The sequence below is a fragment of the Phyllobates terribilis genome, unplaced genomic scaffold (assembly GCF_046119375.1).
Source record: "Phyllobates terribilis strain yellow unplaced genomic scaffold, ASM4611937v1 Scaffold_4__5_contigs__length_816908805, whole genome shotgun sequence".
NCBI classification, from domain to species: Eukaryota; Metazoa; Chordata; class Amphibia; order Anura; family Dendrobatidae; genus Phyllobates; species Phyllobates terribilis.
The window spans coordinates 418,173,078-418,190,792 of record NW_027362764.1 but is presented as its reverse complement, the minus strand read 5'-3'; the positions used below and the strand labels follow the sequence as shown (position 1 = coordinate 418,190,792).

Sequence of the window (17,715 nt, the reverse complement as noted above, 5' to 3'; positions counted from 1 at the left end):
GTGCTCCAGCATGTAAATCACCGGAATAGTCATGCTGATAATGCCATTGTCACCACTAAACATCTTCGTCGCCATTTCAAAACTGTGCAGAAGGGTGCATAGGTCCCTGATCTGAGACCACTCCTCCAGCTTGATTTGCCCCACCTCTGGATCCCGTTGGCTCAGGCTATACATCAGAATGTATTGCACCAGGGCTCGTCGGTGCTGCCACAGTCGCTGCAACATGTGCAGAGTTGAATTCCACCGGGTAGGCACATTGCATTTTAGCCGGTGAAGTGGCAGGCCCAACGACTTCTGTAGAGATGTAAGTCGCTGAGCTTCCGGATGTGAACGGCGAAAGTGAGCACACAGCGACGTGCCCTCTGCAGAAGGCCATCTCGTCCGGGATAGTGGGCTAAAAATTGCTGGACAACAGGTTCAACACGTGAGCCATACAAGGCACGTGTGTGACTTTGCCCCGGCGAAGGGCCGCACCCAGGTTTGCAGCATTGTCGCACACGGCCTTCCCTGGTTTCAGGTCCAGTGGAGACAACCATTCATGAAATTGGTTCTCCAGAGCTGACCACAACTCCTCAGCTGTGTGACTCACATTTCACAGACATTTCAAAGTAAAAACCGCCTGATGACGTTGAGCCCTACTGCCAGCATAGTAAGGAGGTGTGCAGGATCACTTCTGCGCAGTTAGAAAGCTTGTGGCATGACCAGACAGGCTTTGGGTGCACGTGGAGGACCGAGAGGAGGTTGAGGAGGCAGAAGCAGTGGAGGAACTTTGACATAAAGAGGATTGACGCACAACTCGTGGGGACGGTAAGACTTGGACAGCAGCCCCTTGTCCTGCTGTCACCATAGTTAACCAGTGCCCAGTCAGCGTAATGTAACGCCCCTGTCCATGCCTACTCGTCCAAGTGTCTGTGGTGAAATGCACCCTGTCACACACAGAGTTTCTCAAAGAAGCGGTGATGTTGTGTGCGACATGCTGGTGGAGCTCAGGCACACCTTTCTTTGAGAAGTAGTGCCGACTGGGCATCTGTTACTGGGGCACTGCGACGGACATAAGGTCTCGAAAATCCTATGTGTCCACCAGGCGGAAAGGCAGCATTTCTGTAGCCAAGAGCTTGCAGATGGTGAATTTCAACTTCTTAGCTTTCTCATGTCTAGGAGAAAATGGTCTTTTACTTGTCCACATCTGAGGGACTGAGGGCTGGCTGTTGTGCTTAGACGGGGTTGATAAGGGTGTCCCTGGCAAACTGCCGGTCTGTGAGGAAGATGCAGGCGGACATGTTAGGTTGCCTTGAACCAAAGGTGGTGCTATCGATGTCTGACAGCGCTCAACACCAGCTGGTGTTACCACCTCCAAAGAAAATGATGACCTGCCAATCACGCTGGCTGTTGCGGGTAAAGAGGTGGCAGGTTTGCGTCCCAAAACAGGTGTGACTGCTGTCCCCCCAGTCACAGAGGATGAAGAGGCCGCAGATGCACAAGATGGGGCAGACGGTGGTTGGCCCGGCCGGCTAGGCCGCATTGTAGCACAGTGAGCTTCCCACTGCAACTTATGCTTCATGTTCATGTGCCGGTTCATGCATGAAGTACTCAAACTATGTATTTTTTGGCCTCTACTTAGCTTTTGTTGACAAATGTTACAGATAACACGAGTTGGGTCATCTTTATCGATCTGAAAAAATGCCCAGGCTATGCAAGGCTTAGCACCCATGCGACCTGAAGAGCCACCACGACTTGTGGTCAGAGGCAGAGTTGTGTTTGAGGATGCAGTTGTTGACGTGCTTCCAGTACTACGTCTCTGTCCAGGAAGGCGCAACCTGACCTCGTCGTCACTAGCATCCTCCTCCACCTCCTCTGCTGACCTCATCTCTTGGCTGACTGTGGGTTAACAGTAAGTGGGATCTCCAACCTCATCATCATCACCCTGTGTGTTATCACACCCGTCGTCCTCAGAGCCAAACTGTTCCTGCCCTGACAAAAAACTAAAGTTGTCACTCCAATCAGGTATTTGAGTCTCATCATCGTCTTCCTCATTGTCTCCACCAACAGGTTGGGAATGAGGGTCTACATTATGGTCAGAACCTTCTGCGTCTGGTCCTGGATCCAACTCATAAAGATTCTGGGCATCAGTGCAGATCATTTCCTCGTCTGGATTCACAGAAGCGCTGGAGCCGACCTCTGATTCCCAGGCTATAGTATGAGTAAACCGCTCTGCAGACTCAACCATCTGTCCTACCTCATACTCAGACTGGCTGCTGGAGATTTGGGAGCTGTGAGGAAGCAAGTGCGATTGGGGTGACACCTCTGAGGACTGGAGTATTTGTGATGTTGAAGTTGATGTGGAGGAGAGCCCACTTAAAGGAGCACTTGATATCCGTTGAAGCACCTGCTGTTTTTGTGCCTCATCTGGAATTTGTAGCGATTGGCGTGGCCATAAGAAAGGGATCTTATCACATTGTCCGCTAAAAGAAGTAGACATTTTAGTTTTGCTGGAAGATGGTCTTTCTTCTGCCGAAGTTACTGTTGCTTTAACACCTACTCCACGGACACAACGTTTTTTCCCCTTCCCAACACTCCTATTCCCCTTTCCACCAGCAGCAGGCCTTTTTCCACTCATTTTGGTGGTTAACTAATTCACAACTCTGGAGTTGTTTGCACAAGAAAACAATGGATGGGAACCGAGCAGAGCTGAGTGGCCAAACTGTGGTATTAGGCCAAAACTATTGTCTGGGTTAGATGCAGAAAAAAATTATATTCAATTTGCAACCTGATGGAGGTCAGTATAGATGGACTAATAGAACAAGTCCGACACACAGCTAGAAGCCCAAATATTTTTTCAGAGGTAGATGCAGAAAAAAATTATATTCAATTTGCAACCTGATGGAGGTCAGTATAGATGGACTAATAGAACAAGTCCCACACACTGCTAGAAGGCCAAATATTTTTTCAGAGCTAGATGCAGAAAAATATTATATTCAATTTGCAACCTGATGGAGGTCAGTATAGATGGACTAATAGAACAAGTCCCAAACACTGCTAGAAGGCCAAATATTTTTTCAGAGCTAGATGCAGAAAAATATTATATTCAATTTGCAACCTGATGGAGGTCAGTATAGATGGACTAATAGAACAAGTCCCACACACTGCTAGAAGGCCAAATATTTTTTCAGAGCTAGATGCAGAAAAATATTATATTCAATTTGCAACCTGATGGAGGTCAGTATAGATGGACTAATAGAACAAGTCCCACACACAGCTAGAAGCCCAAATATTTTTTCAGAGGTAGATGCAGAAAAAAATTATATTCAGTTTGCAACCTGATGGAGGTCAGTATAGATGGACTAATAGAACAAGTCCCACACACAGGTAGAAGCCCAAATATTTTTTCAGAGCTAGATGCGGAAAAAAATTATATTCAATTTGCAACGTGATGGAGGTCAGTATAGATGGACTAATAGAACAAGTCCCACACACTGCTAGAAGGCCAAATATTTTTTCATAGCTAGATGCAGAAAAATATTATATTCAATTTGCAACCTGATGGAGGTCAGTATAGATGGACTAATAGAACAAGTCCCACACACTGCTAGAAGGCCAAATATTTTTTCAGAGCTAGATGCAGAAAAATAAAATATTCAATTTGCAACCTGATGGAGGTCAGTATAGATGGACTAATAGAACAAGTCCCACACACTGCTAGAAGGCCAAATATTTTTTCAGAGGTAGATGCAGAAAAAAATTATATTCAATTTGCAACCTTATGGAGGTAAGTATAAATGGACTAATTAACACTAGGACTACTGGACTCGTGACCCCGCCTAGAACTACTGAAAGGAGTCATTTTGACTCCTTGCTTGTTTTCGTTTATTTTTAGAGTTTCATTTGTGGTTATTTATTAATAATTATATTTTTTGTAATGTATTATTGTGAGATCCAACAGTAATGTTTTTGATTGTTTTTTTTCTGCTTTTCTTATTTTTCTACAGAAAATAACAATAATTATAATAGACGTTTTTCAAACATTTTTTTTTATTCAAGTGCACACATATAAACAACAACTGAAGAACAAAAGGCAGAGAAAATGTAGGTGGAGGTGCATAAAAATGAAAATATGGTGCAGAATTCACCTTCTAAACATTTGGTGTTTCGCATTTTAGGCATTGCCTTTGATTTATGGCAGTACTTTGCCCACCCAAAGACTTACCACAAGTCTTACAATTTCCGACAGATCTATTTTTCTTGCACTTTTCTTTGATCTGGCAAAATTTTGTTTGAACCATCACTTCTGAGCATGTAGAAACTTGGGACGTGGAACCCTTTTCCCTATCTGTGACATAAGGACCACTCAACTCTCTCACAAGCGTTTGCAAAAATGCCTTGCGTGACATTTTTTGGTGGGTAATCTCCTTGAATATTATCCATGCATTTATACCCGCAAAGTCTAAGGCATTTTCAAATGCATGAACAGGCCATCTCCTTGTGCATGTTCGTGTGGTATATTTTCGTGCCATCTGATCCACTACATCTACTCCATATTTTGTTTCATTGTAAAACTTTACCGTTTCTGGAGTTTTTTTAGCGGAATCAGACGCAACAACAACATCTGGATGGACGGAACTCAAAATGACAACATTTTTGTTGGGCTTTCCTTGATATACTGTAAGTGTAAAATTGTCTTCATTTCTAAACACTTTAGTGTTGTACAATTCCTCTTTCATGGATTTTATTTCTTTAGGCACTTCTCGCCTTATCTTGTTCAGTGTTCCCACGATGGTTGTTCCTTTGCTTTTCAGCTGTTTAGCTAATTTTACTGAAGTAAAATAATTATCGGTTGTAACATTGCGACCTTTTTTCAAAAACGGGTCCAATAACTTCATTACCACATGGTCAGCTAAACGGTCCTCAGCACGGCGTGTGTCATCTTTGCCTAGATAAGGGAAGCCATTTGCCAGATATTTGCTCCTCTTATCAACAGCTAGCCAATATTTGTGGCCATATTTATCTGGTTTGGAAGGCATGTACTGCGTGAATGGACACCTAGTTTTGCTTGGGAAAAGTTGCTCATCTGTGGCACCCCAGGGGTCTGGTTTCCACAGTAACAGCTATGTTATGTCTGAGAGCAGGTGGGAGGTCTCTTGGTCAGGGATCCTTTGCATGCCACACCTCCTGCCCAGTCCTGGGAGGCGAAGGACTTCCCCTATATAAACCTAGGGCTGAGGCAGGGTTAGTGAGTAGAGAAGAAGTAGAGACAGAGAAGAGCAGCAGATATAGGAGAAGAACATCAGGAGCTCTGTGGGAGCAGTGCTATAAGGAGTCAGGGGCTGGCAGCTGCAGAGCTCGCCCTGACTGAGAAGCTATCACCGGACCCGGAGTCCGAGGCTGTGGGGACTAATCTTTACCCAGCAGCAGAAACCGCCCGGCAGGGGATTTCAGGTCCTCTGGCCAAGAAACCCGAAGGCACGGTCACACGCGTGGGACCAGCACCGCCGTCGTGGAGCGGACGCCACTAGAAGGCCCCGAGTCACCGGCCATACGGGTGAGCACCACACGGTACACTCAGGGACGTGGGCTACTTATACCCGCCTCTAGCAAGGTAGCCAGAAGAGTACAGTCAGTTTGGGAGGCCTACAACTCCGCCTGGCCAGGAGAGATCCCATCTGCTCAAGGACTGACCAGGCCCCGATCGCTAGCCAGTACTCCGGGAGGGTCAATCTTTATCACCAGTAAAGACCCTGAACTACACCGCATCGTCTCTGAGTGATTCCTGCTACCCCCATCATCCACGTCGGCTGCCCTGAGGCCATACCCCTCCCGTTGGGGGTGATACTACCACGCTGCACAATCCTACCACCGGCCTCAGCGGTCTGCCCTGCAGCGGGAGCTCCTTCGCTGCATTCAATGGGTGGCGTAGTCGTCCAACATCTACCGCTAATACAACGCCACTTAGTCTGACTCCCTGGGCACGGACCGGGTCACCGCCACGAGACTACAACCCTCAACAGATCCGGCTCCGGGTAAGCTCCTGCATGCGCAACGCTGTGCGACACAGACCCAGGGGTGCGTCAACTTTTGGCGTAGTCGGCAGGATCTCGTGCCCGCAACCACCGGGTACTGCGTGCCTGAAAAAGACTGCTCAAACTTACCAGTGGTGAAGATTCCCGCCATCCGTGGAGGTTTCCCGCCATCCGGCGCCATCTTCTACCTTCTTCCCGCCATCCGCGAAGTTTTCCCGCCATCCGGCGCCATCTTCTGCCTTCTTCCCGCCATCCGTGGAGTTTTCCCGCCGTTGGACGCCATCTTGAAGACGCCGCGCGGGAAGAAGAGGGGCGTGGACTCCGAAAGCGCGCGAGAACTGAAGCCCCGCCTCACGTCCGGACGTTGCGTAAGGTCCTGGAAGGAGCCCAGCAGACGCCGACGTCACAGGAGCGCGACGGAAGGTCCTCAACCCTGACGATCCACTGCGGAGCCGCGGCCTACGGAAGTGGATCATCGCAAGGTAGGCCACGGTCCACTAGGGGGGAGGAAGATGTCGGATACGGAGGAGAGCTTCACTGCCTCAACCCCCGCCAGCGCCACCGCTGCTGCAGTCATGCCTTTCACCATGCCCTATATCCCGGGAGCGGCCTTGCTACCCCAGTACTCAGGGGAGTCACATACCCTGCATGACTTTAGAGAAAAGCTGGATAGCCTCTTCCAGGTGTATCCCCTCACAGAAGAGCAAAAAGTGAGCATCCTGGTGGCCCAATTAACCGGGGCAGCCCAAAGGGAGGTAAAGTCCTGGCCACCTGGGGGGAGGACTGTTACAGGGATACTAACCCGGCTGAGGGACACCTTTGATACCCGCACCTCAGCCGAGATCAAGCTTAGATTCTACGGGTGCAAGCAGCGAGCACACGAGAGTATAAGGGACTATGCCCTGAACCTACAAGAGGCCCTTAGAGCCATTAAGCAGACCGACCCTGACGGCGTGGGAGACGAGGACAGGCTGTTGACTGAACAATTTATAGAGGGTTTATATTGCAATGCCCACCGAACCCAGTTGCGGGCAATGGCCTTACAGGACCCTCATCTGGGATTTGCACAGTTCAAGGACAGAGCCATCCGGGTGCTCCGAGAACCGGCACCAGGTGGCGTTGTGACCCACAGACGCCCCACTACCACTTACCACCAGGAGGCGGCGCCCTTGTCGGCAGGGCCTGTGGGAGCTGATGCGCAGGCTTTGAACAATGACCCGGCTCCAGACCTGCACCATCAGGTCCAAGAGCTAGCTAAAAGCGTTGCCGCGCTAACCCGAACTGTGCAGTCTTTACAGGTTTCCACTCCAGGGAAGATCCAGCTGGCATCCGGACCGGAGGACATCCCGTGGCGTCGACCAAGGAGGACCCCACCGGCCAGAGGAAGACCCAGCGACCGATACAACGAGGACGGACAACCCATCTGCCGCCGCTGCAATCAACCCGGACATATGGCAAGGTACTGTCCTTTAAACTGGCACAACCTGGGGTAGAGGGCCAAACCCCAGGAAAAAGATCATCAGGCCCATCGAACTGGCGCGACAAATATGTGGGAGGATGTCCAGTCTTGCCTGTGGTACTGGATGGCATCCCTATGAGTGCCCTACTGGACACCGGGTCACAGGTTACCACTATCCCGTACGTGCTCTTCAAGCAGTACTGGAATGACTCGGATATCACCCGCTACCCTAACGACGATTTGAGTATCATCGCCAGCAATGGTCAGCCCGTGCCACAGATTGGATTTAAAGAGGTGACCATTAAAATCGGTAGAGTTGAACTGGCGGCACAGGGACTGATCATTGTAGACATTGACAAGCACGAGAGTCACCCAAAGAACTAATGTAATTGAAAATTGTCTTGCAGAGGTGATTTTCCTTTTACAGCAGGTTGCCAAGAACGCCAGCTCCGGCCAGCAGCGAGTGCTCCAGAAAGAGATCCGGGCACTGATGCGACGGCAACAGATAGAACTCTCCGGTGGTGAGATTGGTAGCGTAAGAATGTGTGACCCTTTCCCTATTGCCATGCCCCCAAAAAGTGAAATGATGATTTGGTGCCGGGCAGCTATTGGTCTGAGAGGTAGAGATTACCAGGCAATGGTAGAACCAGTTTACTCAGACAGTAGGCCCACCATTTTGACAGCACGGGGGGTGGTCAATGTACGCCATGGGAGGGTGCCCGTTCGCATAATAAATATCGGGAAGAGGGAAGTGTACCTTCCCCGGTATGCCACGCTAGCCAAATTGTATACCATCAATCAAAATTCCATACAGTCCGTAGAACCCTTGCCTCCATCTTCCCCGGAGGAAAGTAACGGCTCTAAGGAAACAATGGAGGACTGGTGTCAGCAACTACATTTGGGTACTGACTCCACTCCCTCGCACCAGAGACAGGGAGTCTATCGGGTGGTTCAAGAGTACGAGAGAGTGTTTAGTAAACACCCGTTAGACTTCGGGCGAGTCAAGGGGGTAGAACACCACATCCCCACGGGAGACCATCTTCCCATAAAAGAGAGGTATCGACCTGTACCCCCTGCACACTACCAACACGCCAAGGGGATGCTTAGGGACATGAATGAGGCTGGGGTGATCAGGGATAGCTGTAGCCCCTGGGCAGCTCCACTAGTCTTAGTCAAAAAGAAAGACAACACCATGAGGATGTGTGTAGATTACCGGAAAATCAACCGTATCACACACAAGGATGCGTACCCCTTACCAAGGATAGAGGAGTCTTTGGCTGCTTTAAGATCTGCTAACTTCTTCTCTACCTTGGATCTCACTAGCGGGTACTGGCAGGTTCCTGTAGCAGAGGCGGACCGGGAGAAGACCGCATTCACCACCCCGATGGGACTTAGTGAGTTTACCTGCATGCCGTTCGGACTCTGTAACGCACCAGGAACCTTTCAACGATTAATGGAGTGCTGTCTGGGCCACAGAAACTTCGAGACGGTCCTGTTGTACCTGGACGATGTCATCGTATATTCCAAGACTTATGAGGACCACCTGAAACACCTGGCGGAAGTGTTCGAAGCTCTGGCAAACTACGGCTTAAAGGTAAAACCCTCCAAGTGTCACCTCCTAAAACCAAAGGTGCAGTACCTGGGACACGTGGTAAGCGCTGACGGAGTGGCTCCCGACCCTGATAAGATCACCGCAATTAAGGAATGGCCAAGTCCCTCCAGTGTAAAGGAAGTGCGGCAGTTCCTCGGGTTGGTAGGCTATTACCGCAGATTCATCCCCGGTTTCACCAAAAAGGCAGCTCCTATGCAGGACCTCCTGATAGGCCAGTCCCGGAAGGCCAAGAACCAGAAGCCGCCCTTCAAATGGGAGAAGTTAGAAGAAGAGTCCTTCCGCCAGCTAAAGATGGCCCTCACGGGGGATGAAATCCTGGCGTACCCTGATTACAGCCAGCCCTTTATCCTCTACACCGACGCAAGTAACATCGGGCTAGGAGCTGTACTGTCCCAGATCTAGCAGGGGAAAGAACGAGTAATCGCTTACGCCAGTCGAAAACTGCGACCCACCGAAAGAAACCCTGAGAATTACAGCTCATTTAAGCTAGAGTTCCTGGCAGTGGTGTGGGCAGTCACCGAACGCTTTAAGCACTACCTCGCTTCTTCCCGGTTCACCGTGTACACGGATAACAACCCGTTGACACACCTGGACACGGCAAGACTCGGTGCCCTAGAGCAGAGATGGATGGCCCATCTGTCCAACTACGAGTTCACAATCAAATACCGGGCAGGACGCTCCAATACCAACGCGGACGCCCTGTCCAGGATGCCAAACCTACCGGACGTAGGAGAAGATCCAGAGGGACTGGAAGAAGTTGAACTCCCCGCGTTCCACCGTCATGGGACTATCCAGTATTCCCATCGGGTAAGGAGTAAGCAAGCCGCTACGTTTAACCCCTTGCCTCACTACAACTGGGAGGAAACGCAAGACAGTGACCCTGCCGTCCGACTGGTGAAGGAGATGCTGACTCGGCCAGAGGCTCGCCTTGACCCAGACGCTCCGGAGGAAGCCAAACAACTGTGGGCTGAGAAGAGTCGACTGTTCCTTTACAAGGGGAAGTTGTGCCGCAGAATGGTTAACTCCCGGACGCATGAACTAATCTGGCAAGTAGTGGTGCCACGAAGAGACGCAGCCATGGTGATGGAGGCATACCACGACGGGGCTGGGCACTTCGGATGGAAGAAGCTGGAGTTCCTGCTGCGCGGGCGGTTCCACTGGGTAGGCATGAGGGGAACCATCGAGAGGTGGTGCAGAGACTGTGGCCCGTGCAACCTAAGAAGGAAGGACCGTGCCAGCCAGAAGACCCCCCTTCAGTCCATCGTCACCAAGCAGCCGTTGGAACTGGTAGCCTTGGATCATGTAAAACTGACCCCAAGCAGAAGTGGCTACGTCTACGCGTTAACCATTGTGGATCATTACTCCCGGTTCTTGGTTGTCGTCCCCGTTAAGGACTTAACAGCTGAAACAGCAGCTAGAGCCTTCCAGCAGCACTTCTGCCGTCCACACGGGTACCCGGACCAAGTGCTGACGGACCAGGGACCTGCCTTTGAAGCGGAGGTCTTCCAGGAATTCTGCAATCTGTATGGCTGCCGGAAGATAAGGACGACACCCTATCATCCGCAAACTAATGGACTTTGTGAGAAAATGAACCAGGTGGTAATGGATCTTCTGAAAACGTTGCCCCTGGAAGAACGCAGTCTGTGGCCTGAGAAGCTGCCCGACCTGGTGGACCTATACAACTACATCCCTGTAGGTTCCACCAACTGCACCCCGGCTTACCTAATGAGGGCAAGGCCTGGTAAGCTACCTGTTGACCTGGAGATGGGAGTCCTGACACCCGAGGACACTTCACTGGAAGCAGACTGGGACACAGAGAGGCAGCAGCAGTACCGGAAAGTACAGGAGAGCGTGGAGCGAAGTCTCTGTCTCGCTAGGGAAAGACAAGAGAAAACTTACAACCAGTATGCTCCCGCTGTTCCCCTGGTACCCGGAGAGCAGGTCTTGAAGAGGAAGAGACGGCTCCACAAGTTGGACGACCAGTGGGAGAAGGACCCGTACACCGTACTGCCCTCAAGCCACGACAACCCAAAGGTTTGTACCATCAGTAAAGACGGAGGGGAAACCACAGCCATTGTATCCCGGGATCACCTGAAGAAGTGTCCCGAACAGCTACGGAACCCAGAAGGAGAGCAAGAAGACCCTCGACCCGTAGAGGAAAGGGAAGATATGGTTAGTACTGTGCTCGGAGACTTCCCTCGGTCCTGGACTCAAGTCAATGGTGCAGTTGTGGTACCCGTCCTCACGTTCCTCCAACCAGCATCCCAAGTGCCTACGGAGCAACAGGTAGAGCTGGAAGAGCAGCCAGTCCAGGAGGCAGCAGACTCCACACAAGCAGAACAGGAGGATCAACCCTCTGCTCATAGTGAGCCTGCCGTACCCCTAGTGAGCCAAAGAGCCCGTAAACAGCTGCCCAGTTTACCCTTAACAGCTCCTACACCCTGTAGTTCAGGGCCAGACAGTCAGCTCCGTAGGTCCACTAGGGCCACTAGAGGCCAGTTACCCGCACGTTGGAGGATTTGAAGTGTTTAAATTGTTTTATTTGTGGTCACCTGTCTGTTACTTGTAAATAATTATGTGTTTCTAGTTATTTTTAGGAGTCCTTGGTGGATTTACCGGGAATCCTTGTACAATTGGTTGGAGCGTAACCTAGGAATGGACTAAAGACTGTTAAGGACTCGGGTCAGGACAGACCCCTACCTGGTTACGTCTCCCTGTTTTGGTGAAATGGACATCTTGCTTTTCTTCAAAACTGCACCCGGTTGCGGACACGCCGTAACCATCTTTATGTGTTTTTCTTATTGTATTATTATTGTTTATACCTTGTTATGTTTTTCTAAAAATATGTTTAGTCCCGGAGTACTAAATTTCACTAGGGGGGAATGTGGCACCCCAGGGGTCTGGTTTCCACAGTAACAGCTATGTTATGTCTGAGAGCAGGTGGGAGGTCTCTTGGTCAGGGATCCTTTGCATGCCACACCTCCTGCCCAGTCCTGGGAGGGGAAGGACTTCCCCTATATAAACCTAGGGCTGAGGCAGGGTTAGTGAGTAGAGAAGAAGTAGAGACAGAGAAGAGCAGCAGATATAGGAGAAGAACATCAGGAGCTCTGTGGGAGCAGTGCTATAAGGAGTCAGGGGCTGGCAGCTGCAGAGCTCGCCCTGACTGAGAAGCTATCACCGGACCCGGAGTCCGAGGCTGTGGGGACTAATCTTTACCCAGCAGCAGAAACCGCCCGGCAGGGGATTTCAGGTCCTCTGGCCAAGAAACCCGAAGGCACGCTCACACGCGTGGGACCAGCACCGCCGTCGTGGAGCGGACGCCACTAGAAGGCCCCGAGTCACCGGCCATACGGGTGAGCACCACACGGTACACTCAGGGACGTGGGCTACTTATACCCGCCTCTAGCAAGGTAGCCAGAAGAGTACAGTCAGTTTGGGAGGCCTACAACTCCGCCTGGCCAGGGGAGATCCCAACTGCTCAAGGACTGACCAGGCCCCGATCGCTAGCCAGTACTCCGGGAGGGTCAATCTTTATCACCAGTAAAGACCCTGAACTACACCGCATCGTCTCTGAGTGATTCCTGCTACCCCCATCATCCACGTCGGCTGCCCTGAGGCCATACCCCTCCCGTTGGGGGTGATACTACCACGCTGCACAATCCTACCACCGGCCTCAGCGGTCTGCCCTGCAGCGGCAGCTCCTTCGCTGCATTCAACGGGTGGCGTAGTCGTCCAACATCTACCGCTAATACAACGCCACTTAGTCTGACTCCCTGGGCACGGACCGGGTCACCGCCACGAGACTACAACCCTCAACAGATCCGGCTCCGGGTAAGCTCCTGCATGCGCAACGCTGTGCGACACAGGCCCAGGGGTGCGTCACATCCACCATTATGTATGGGCCAGGTTTGTAACACGCAATACAATTTTCAATAAACCTGTCCCACACAGTAGAAAATAGAGCAAACTTGTCTGTTTGCAGTCTCTCCGATCGAGTAGATTTCTCATCAAATCTGAGAAACCTCATAATTTCAACAAAGCGGTCCCTAGACATTGTCGCTTTGCAAAACGGTATTCCCAAGTCATTACACCAAATACTGCTAATCGAGTGACGGTTCGTGCCAGATATTCCACGAGCATAGAATATCGCAATGAATGCATCTAGCTCCTCATCAGATAGAGTTTGTTCAGCATTACACAGTAATACAAGCAGGTAAAACACAAGGAAAATGTGAAAAGTTGACATGTAAATTGAACTACATCTATATGAACATCAGGGTAAATAAGACAGAGTGAAAAAATTATGCACAAAACTTTATAGCAACATTTAGTGACAAAAGGACCTCAAAATATAGTAGGGAGTCAAAATGACTCCCTTCAGTAGTTCTTGGTAAATTTTGAAAAAAACGCGCAAATTTTTCACCAAAATTATTTATTCTCACAAAATCTTTTTTCACATCATATTTGAGGAAAAGTCACCGAGTTTCAAGCCGGAATTCTGAAAAATGTAGTCACAGAAGAGAAATAAAAAACGAAAGGAGTCAAAATGACTCCATCAGTAGTTCTAGTGTTAAATGATGCTATGCCCAAAAGGTTTTACTTCACTAGGTGCAGTAAAAAAATTGGTATTCTATACACAGGTGGTGTAGCTACTCCACTTACTAACCCACTCTGCAATAGGCCAAAAAGGATTAGCTTTTCTAGATTTAGCCAAATGCTGTGAAAAAAACTTGCACAGCACTGGCACAGACCTGCCTGACAAAAACTGATAGGAACTGATCTTACTTAGTCCTGAAAAGGTCTGCAATTACAATTAGTCTTTACTCCCAACCTATCTATTTAAGAGCACAGCCCTGCCTGATAAAAGTCGTAGGAAATGCTGTAACCTAGTCCTTAAATGGACTGCAATCACAACTATTCCCTACTCCTAAGCTATCTGTAGATTTGTGCGAAAATTGGCTTGAAATGAACAAGGTATAGCGCACACAGCAACAGCGGTGCCGTCTAACACGCAGCTGCAGCAGTGAGAAAATGGTGGCGACGGGGAAAATGGCTTGGTCTTATAGGGCAAGGACATGTGACATACGCTGCCTATGACACATGCCCTTGCTTGTGTGAAAAAAAGCACTTCGCTCTGTGTGTGCGCTGCTGATAGGCTGACAGATTGCACCTCCCCACTGTAAATGCGGGAAAGAGAAAAAAAAAATGGAGATCTTCATTATTCCTGCAGAGATCCATCCCCTGCCCCTCCCCCCGCCCCGCTGTACTCTCAAACTGCGTATTAACATTAATTTTCATCATTACTGAGAAAAAATCCAGTTATGATTTTGGTGCACGAACAGATATCGAACATAACCTCGAACAGCCGAATTTTTTTCAAATCGTTCGTGTTCGCCGAACGGCTCGAACACCGCCCAAAACAGCTCGAATTTGAGATTGGCGAACAGTTCAAGTCGAACACCGCTCATCTCTACCTGGTACAAGGACTTGAATGGGGATAGTTGCAAGTCTGCAACGACTGGTGCAAGGTGGGAGGCATCTTCGCATGTATCATAAACAGGGGTTTGGCATGCACACACTACAGCGGAATAGGCTCTCCTTCCCACTAAATGCACTGGGGAGGGCACAGGTAATGTTTTGGTATGGATACCTCGCTGCCGAAGCAGCCATGAGGTAGTGGCCAGCTTCGGCCTCCTCCAAACTAAAAGGCCCCATTTCAAGTGCAAGCTAGCAGTATGGAATTGCAGTCTGGGGGTGGGTGGGTGGCAGGCTGCACCCTTACACTTGCATTAAAAGAAAACATAGCAGATGCTAACTTCTGTCATCATCATCATGCTCCTCACCTTGGCACTCTCAACTCCACCGATGGAGAAGTCAGGGCCCACCGGAGGAGTCTGGTTCTCTGGTGGGCTCGTCCAATGCTGCCTAAAGCAGGCCGGGCTAAGAAAAGTGTGTGGGGGGATGTTCCAAGGAGAAATAGGGGCGGCTGGGGACCGTTTATGGCTGCATACTTGCGCTTGCATTGCAAGGAATGGGGGAGGTACAATTGAACACTGCCCTGGGACTAGAACTTGCATGGGGATAGTTGCAAGTCTGCATCTTATGATGCAGCAAGGATCACTTATGATGGGCACACTTTTAGACAGTGACCTGGGAGTCAGAGATGCTTCCAGGGGTCTTCCCCATTCTGTTGCCATGTCTTTTCAGCACTTTATGCATGTGTCACACAGCACATGGCCAGATAAGGTTGTAAAATGTTAAAATGACATTTCCCGGTGAATGCATTTGTCATAGTTGAAAGCAATACAAAAGTGCAAAAACGCATAAAAAATGCTACTTGCGAACATAGCCGAAGGTGTGGAGGAGTATTTTTGTTTTTGGTCATTTATTTTAACTTATACACAAATCTTTTCCCTGGAAAGGATGTTCCTTAACATATTTCACAGGAAAAAAGTTTCACTTTCGTTTTTGAACGTTTTATTGTGAGCCCGTGAAAGTGGCTTAATACCTCTGACCACGTTGTTGACAGCAGTGACCTGGGGGTCAGAAATGCTTCCTGGGGCGATCCCCATGCTGTCCCCATGTCATTTGAGCACTGTCACTATCGTTTTGGGCACTTGTTAGGCTTTTAAAAGACTGCCGGGGGTGCCACCGCAAAAATGCTCGAGTCTCCCATAGACTAACATTGGGCTCGTTGCTCGGGTCGAGCACCCGAGTATCACGGCGAGCTCGGCCCGAGCTTCGAGCACCCGAGCATTTTAGTGCTCGCTCAACACTAGTGTTTACATATTCAACACTGCAGCAACAAGGTTGCTCCTGTGTAGTCTGCAGATCTGGCTTTGATGCATCTAGTGCTTCCATCTTCCCTTCCATCTGCTGTCCTGCATATCCAGCTGTACTGGTCCTCACTATTCCATGTGCCATCTAACAAGTCAAGTTGCACTGTATCATCCTAGTTTGTGCTGCTCACTTAGTGAATTCAAGTACAAGAGCATTTGCCTAGTCAATTTGCATTACGCCAGTTACTAGAAGATCTCTCAATAATACCAAAGTCCATTCCAGAAGTTTACCTTACTCATGTAACAACATTATTTTCTATAAAATGTAAATTGTGATCATTCTCTTTTTTTTCTCCAAGCCCACTGAGTCAACCAGTTGTCTGATCCAGCTGGAATTTATTATGCTTTTGTATGAATATATGTAACTTAAATTGGCATTCTTCTGCTAATTTAAGCAAACATAGTCTGCCTTTTTATATTACGTATGTTTTTATGGACCTATTTTGTTTTGCTTTCTATTATATGCTGTTGACCGTTCATTAAACAAAAGCTACAGTTATGCTGCTAAGAAATGTCAAGCCCAGAATCAATATAATTTCTGAAAAGTGTAATACAGATTAAACACAATGAGAAAACAATCTAGAAGACCTAGCTTAAGTAAGATAATACAACTGCTGTGCTTTTTATGTTGACTAATGCCAACATATTACTAACAATGGGATATCTCTGTCTTTTGTCTCCAGGAGTCGTCTCTGCTTCTTGATCAGTGGTGCCTGGTTAATGTGGTAGCAAAGTGTCTGTGATGCTTGATGTGACATTCTGTTCTGAGGAGATGCAGTGATTTGTACACAAGAAGGAAGAATTGTGTGCTCTGACCTAGATTCACATTCTGCATTAGAGACTGTCATGCAACAGGGCTTTCTAAAAACCCTTACAAAAACTGTCAAATTGCCATAAATAATCATATTTTGTGTGAAAATTATTAGGAAATTATGTTCAATTTCAATCTGAAGAATATTCATGAATTTTTGAGTGGTTGTTAATTAACATGTTCAGGGTTAAAAGTATAATGCATAAAGAAAGAATTCTAATGCAAACTGAAAATTTTTGTGACTTTTTTAGTTAAGATTAGTGATGAGCGAACATGCTTGGTACTTGCCCGAGCATCACTGTGCTCGACTAGCTCGGCAAGTATTTCCTAGTTGGTCGGGTAGGAACCTGGGTCCCCTCCCTGTATGTTTGGCGCTCTTTAGAAAGCCAATGAACATGCAGGGGTTGCCTGCCATGCACTGTAATGCCATAGGCATGTTGGTTGTGGGCATTACAGTGATTAACTGGCCGCACAGCATCATTATGTGTATATAAGACCGGGCGCCGCCATGCTCGTCACAGTCTACTCCAGAACCAGGCAGAGTAGGGAGAGGTGCTGCTGTGTCAGGGAGAGATTTGCTTCTTCATAGTTAGTATAAGTATTCCACTAATATATAGATATAGATATATATATATTTCTCCAACTGAGCTAAAAGTCCTTCTGAGGACTAATCCAGATGCATATTGTCACACCAGGTGTGAGTGCAACACAGAGTCACGCCAGGTGTGAGTGCAACACAGAGCGGAAAGGGAAAGGAAGTCCAAACACCAGGGAAAGGGGGAAGAGGTGACCTCCTAATCTGGACTAGCGTCACCCTGTCTCCCCCTATCGTCCCTATACAGCCTCCGCAGATGTCTCCGATCACGTGCCTTGCCCTACTATCCCTGGTGTAAGGCTATAGCTGGGGGTGGAAGGAGATGAGCACTAGTCAACATCCACTAGCACTCTAAAGACAAAAAGGGAAGACAACACAGGGTAAT

At 48.8% G+C, this 17,715-nt stretch overlaps 1 long non-coding RNA gene across 1 annotated transcript in view; it reads left to right on the top strand.

The window, feature by feature from the left end:
- LOC141264357 (uncharacterized) overlaps positions 1–17,332 on the top strand; it is a 77,492-nt gene extending 60,160 nt beyond the window's left edge. Inside the window, exon 4 of the long non-coding RNA XR_012319906.1 lies at positions 16,608–17,332. This is a non-coding gene — a long non-coding RNA (uncharacterized lncRNA). The remainder of the gene's footprint in view (positions 1–16,607) is intronic.
- Positions 17,333–17,715: the final 383 nt, after the last annotated feature.